Here is a 6,000-nt window from a genome sequence, read left to right as displayed (position 1 = left end):
TTTTGGAAACCCAAAATACAATTCACATCATAAAAATACCATTTCTTTTCACTGGACATCTATTTTTCCATGTGACCATCTTGATTACAATAAATGACATACAACTTGATTATTAATGGAGGTACTCTTTAACAAATAATTCTTATAATACTTTTGTTTCAAAATTGGCTTATAGCCAATACTTGCTTTGTCAAATACACATCTTTTGTCCATTTGTGAATTTTAGCACAATTTCATTTAGCTCATTATTCTTCTTCTTAATCACTTCATTCTCTTTTATCAATTCATCAACATGTATTTTTCATGCTCATATGAAGTACTTTGTTTACCTTTAAAAGATGCAATCTTATGATGCAACATTTTATTTTCTAATTCTAATTCTTTTATCTTCTCATTCAAAGAATCATTACATTTTTGCATGACATCCTTTTCATTTGTAAGTTCTAATATTTTCTTTTTAAGACATGCATTCTTTTTATCAATTTTCATCCACTCATCATGTAATTCTTTAAAAGCATCATGTAATTCATCATATGTAGAAGATCACTTACCTCATCAAGTTCATCCAATGATTCTTCCCCGATCGCTATAAGAGCTAAATTTGTCATCTCTTGATGCTCTTCATCGTCACTCGTTTCCTCATCGCTATCATCCCATGTGGCTACCATTGCTTTCTTCTTGAGCTTGTTAAGAAGAGGACATTTCGATCGTATGTGTCCAGGCTTTTTGCATTCATAGCAAGTGATTCGCTCATTCTTCTCCTTTTGATTCTTGAAGTTTCTAAACTTTCTCCGCTCACTAGTTTTCTTGTAGAATTTTCTGAATCTTCTAGTTAGCATAGCCATCTCCTCATCATCCAGCTCGCTTTCTTCATCACTCCCATGTTTTGAAGCTTTGAAAGCAATGTTTTTCTTCTTCTCCTCATGCCCTTTTTCTATTGCCAAGTTTTCTTCATATGAAATGAGAGAGCCAATTAAATCATCAATAGGTAATGTATTTAAATTTTTGGCTTTCTCAATGGCAGTCATTTTAGGTCTCCATTCTTTTGGAAGTGACCTAATGATTTTCTTGACTTTCTTGCTATTCGAAAAAGTCTTTCCTAGAGTTCCTAGGGTGTTGACTATATGTGTAAATCGTGTATACATAGAATACACACTTTCATTTTTTTCCATTTGGAACAATTTATATTGACGAGTGTACCTACTGATTTTAGACTCTTTAACTTCATTTGTCCCTTCATAGAAAACCTCAAGTTTATTTCATATTTCTTGAGCACTCTCACAACTAGATACTCTACGAAATTCTTTCTTATCAAGAGCAAAAAACAGAGCATTCATTAGTTCAAAGTTTAAAGACATCTTTTTCTTTTCTAACTCACTCCATGGACTTGAAGGTTTTGGAATATCATTTCCTACTTCATTTTTAGTCATAGACATGAATGGACCATTATAAACAATTTCTCAAATTTCATAATTTAGGGCTTGCAAAAAAATTCTCATCCTAGTTTTCTAATATGGGTAATCATTACCATCAAAGAATGGTGGTCTAGTTGTGGACTGTCATTTCCTAAAGGTTGAATCATTTTGAGTTGCCGTGGATCTTTTACTCTAAACAGTTCAGTCCTAATAAGAGAACCTCGCTCTGATATCAAATGAAATACTATCTAAGCAACACAAGGGGGTGCATTGGGATTTTAAAAACTTATGCAAAAAAAACCACACAACAATTTGATCTATTGCCTTAATAAGAACATAAATAATAAATTTAATCAAGCACAATAATAAAATAGTAAGGGAAGAGAAAACAAACACTTGATTTTTGCATGGTTCGGTTAATTGTGCCTACATCAACACCTCCAAGCTCACAGGGCTTGAGGATTCCACTAAGCAAGCCTCCAAGGCTTCAACCACACTTACAATTGACTTCCAAGGTGTCAATAAACCTTTACAATAAGAGATTATCCCCAATCTCTTAACGTAAGTATATCCCAACACCAACACTTACAACCTTTCAATTTGATTTTAAAAAAGATTACAAAATAAATCTCTCACACACAATGCGTTTGATTACAAATGAAATTCTAAAGTGTAAGTAAATGAAATGTATACAAGAATTTAAAGCTCAATGAAAATTGTATGCTCAATAATTTACTCAATGATAATGTTGTGATCAACCCTTGTTTGAATTTGATTGAGATTATTTATAGTTGAAGTTGAAAACTAGCTATTATTGACTTTTTACTCGAAGTTGAATCGCCGTTAACTAGAAGTCAGATCACCATTTTGACTTGAGCAAGTGACCATTGGACAGATTTTCAAATTGTCGGATCACCGTTATCTTCCACTACCTACAAAGAACATGTTGGCTTATTGTTTTCAAGAAGTCGGTTTACTGTTAGTGTCCAGAGGTTAAACTTGAACTCTATTCTATGTCGGTTCGCCGTTATCAAGATGTCGGATCGCCGACAGTGTCCAAAAACTAAATCTCCAAGTATGTTTGATATCGGTTAGTCATTATCATAATGTCGAATTACCGACAGTATCAAGAAGGTATTTTAATAAGGACATGAAATTAAAAACCAAATTTCATAAAATCATTTCTCATTTAAGTTCAAACTTTTACCATTTCAAAATAACAATTTATTTAAAATGTATTAAAAAAATTTAAGCTTTTAAAGACTTAATCAATCTTAATAAAGTTTGTTATGATCAAAATCATTATTAAAGAAATATTCATGTTTACAGCTTTGCCACTGTATTTAGTGCCTATGGAGTATGAGATTGTGAAACTTCCTGGATCGTTCATCTTCTGCGGTATCTTGCTCTCAAGCATGCGACTGTACTCTTGTGTTAGAGCAACTGTTTCAAAATTTCCAAGTCTTCTTTTCCTTGTCAAAATATCCTTAAAAAATTTCGTATAATTCGATATTTACTCTAGAGCTTTCACAAAAGGCATATTGATATGTAGTTGTTTCAGCACTCCCAAGATTTTGTTGAACTGCTTGTCTTGTTACTATCTCTGGAACCTTTGAAGAAATGGTGGTGGGTGCCTAAATTGCTATGCTGTAGCAGGTTGTGTAGACTGCTTCTCTTTTGCCATGTTCTGAGCTGGTACTGTAGCATTTTTGTCCTCAGGAGTTAGATCATCATTTTTTGTAAATGTTGTAGCTGGGCTGGTCTCACTAGTGTGCTGTGAAGTGGAGAATTGTGGATCTTCTTCAATTTGAGTTTCTCTTTGGATTGAAATGGACTCAACTCTTCTTTTTGATACACTAACTGGACTATGAATAACCTTTCCAGATCTCAAATTAATCATTTTGTAGTACTCTTTCCCTTCTTTTTTTGCGTCTTTTGTGTTGCTGGGTAAACTGTTTTGAGGTCTGTTGCTTAATGTTGTAGCAAGCTATCTAATTTGATTTTCCAGGTTTCTCAAAGATACATCATGACTTTAGACAACCACTTCATTCTTCACAATATAATCCTTAATCAAAGCTTCAAAGGAGCTGAGTTGATCATTGTTGATGCTTCTTTGCCCTTGATTTTACTGATAATATCCTGGTGGTTGAATAGGTATGTTCTGTCCACTAGGTGTTGCTGTAGGCTGATTCTGGTTGCTCCATGAAAAGTTTAGGTGCTGCCTCCATCCAGGATTATAGATGTTTGAATACGGATTGCTTTGATTGTGTCTATTGAAATTGTCCACATAATTGACTGAAGCTGGATTCCCAGGACCTTTATCAAATAAGTGTCATTTTCTGCAATAAACACAAGAGACCTCGGCAACTTGGTTGACAGTTATTGGAGCAGTAGTCATAGCATTCACCATATTTGTTTACAAGGTTACTTGGGCTGACAATGTTGTCAAAGCGTCTATATTAGGAACCCTTGTTGTTCCTCTCGCTGCAGCTTGTCTTGTTGATGGCCACTGATAATTGTTGTTAGCAATTCTTTCTAAAATTTCATAGGCTTCATTATAGGATTTAGATAACAAGTCTCTATTTGTTGAAGTATTCACCATTAATCTAGTGCTTAAGTTGAGACCATTGTAAAAAGTTTCCACCTGTATGCAGCAAGGGATACTATGATGAGAACACCTTTTGAGTAGTTCTTTAAATATTTCCTATGTATCATAGAAGCTCTCGTCTCCAAGTTGATTGAAAGATGTAATCTCGTTCCTCAAATTTGCATTATTGGTCGGAGGGAAGTATTTCATCAAAAATTTATCAGCCAAGTCATTCCATATGGTGATAAAATCTGATGGTAGAGAATTCAACCATGCTCTTGCTCGATCTCTCAAAGAAAATGGGAAAAGTCTGAGCCTTAATGCTTCCTGTGATGCTCCAGCAATCTTGAAAGTATCATTCACTTCCAAAAATAGTTTAAGATGTAGATGATGATCTTCTGATGGCAGTCCATTAAATTGCCCCACTGTTTGCAGCATCTGAAACATCACTGGTTTAAACTCAAAATTGTCAACTTCAACGTCAGGTATAACTATTCCAGGATGTATGACTTGAGAGGTCGACACGGTATAGTCTTTAATAGCTCTATCTCTATCGTCTGCCATGTATATGATGTTGTTTCCTGGTTGTCCCTGATCATTTTGTCCATTCTGACCTTCTTGACCATTAATTGGTGTATTTCTCCAAGAGGTGTCAAGTTTTCCACATCTTTTAAGCCATCTGTTGAGTGCTAGAAAATGTATATTTATAAAGGAGAAACTTGCCATTTTGTACTCCAAGTCTCACTAACATCCATACTTTTATGTATTTAAGTCTCTTGTGATTAATTATGTGTTGTATTATAATTAAATATTTTATGTATTTTAGGGGCATCATGATCATTTCACAATGAACGAGAGATCAGACAGCAAAACGGACATCATTTTTGAACTCATGACAGTCGAAAACCTTAGGAGGAGCATAAAAGGAAAATGACATTTTTCACATGTACGATACTGTCCATGTTACTGTTCACGACACTATTCACATATACGGAACGTGACATGACATTGACTGATGAGGTGTCACGATCCTATTGGACTAAAATTCTTATGTACTGTTGATCGGTGACGTGGCAACATGTTAGTAGACTGAAAATCATGCGTACGGTACATGCATATACACGGAATTATTTATAACCAAACTGCGTCACTATTCAAGCCGCCTCACTGTTCATACCGCATTACTATTCAAACCACGTGGTCAAATCGCGTACTGTTGACATGTGGCGTAATCCTGAGCGTCTAAATTATTTTTAATCCGCTGGCCATGATTTACTCAGTGTATCTATAAAAAAAGGGCTCCCCCCTAATTTGACGCCCTTGAATTCATTTTTGAGCTGCATTTTCTGTAATTCCTTCCCCATCTTCTATTTTCTACGTATTTTAATAAATTTCTATTTTACCCCTAGTTCAATTATGAGTAGCTAATTTTCTTTCAAGTTTGGGTTGAAGGTGAAGTCTCAACATGTTCCATGAGCTTTATTTAGTAAATTTACTTTCTCTTCCCCTCTGATTTTTGTGGATGTTTTGACTTTTTATCGATAGATAGTAATAATCTTGTCTAGATACCACACTGGCTCAATCAGCTGCCTTGTGCAAGGTTATTACTATTTGGCATAATAAGCCCCTAGCACCATACTGATTAGAGTATGGTTCATGAGGAGTGGAAACCCCCCTCATGATTTAATTGACACTAATAAGGAATATTAAGCTCGTGGTGCATGTTAATACAGATCCAAATACCTAAGCGCTTCATTTTAATAGATTTCACTTCAAGTTATTTCTGCCATTTTAATTTAACTTTTAAGATAATTTAAATCACTTCCACCATAAATCGAATCACCTACTTAGAAAATTAAATCTACATATAATTAAAATCCACCTTCTCGTAGGATCAACACTCGTCACCATTGATTTATTCTACAATAGATTCGTGCACTTGCGAGTTCAATAAAATTTGCACAACAAGTTTTTAGCGCCGTTGCCGGGGAGGTAAGT

The 6,000-nt window shown here is 34.7% G+C and overlaps 1 non-coding gene across 1 annotated transcript; it reads left to right on the top strand.

The window, feature by feature from the left end:
- Positions 1-4,075: 4,075 nt before the first annotated feature.
- LOC112101264 lies at positions 4,076-4,182 on the top strand. The gene has a single exon (XR_002907391.1). It is a non-coding gene; the product is annotated as a small nucleolar RNA R71 (small nucleolar RNA).
- Positions 4,183-6,000: the final 1,818 nt, after the last annotated feature.

This window comes from Citrus clementina, unplaced genomic scaffold, assembly GCF_000493195.1.
Source record: "Citrus clementina cultivar Clemenules unplaced genomic scaffold, Citrus_clementina_v1.0 scaffold_2, whole genome shotgun sequence".
Lineage (NCBI taxonomy): Eukaryota > Viridiplantae > Streptophyta > Magnoliopsida > Sapindales > Rutaceae > Citrus > Citrus x clementina.
Note: the sequence above shows the minus strand (reverse complement) of the source record. Positions and strands in the feature narration are given on the sequence as shown.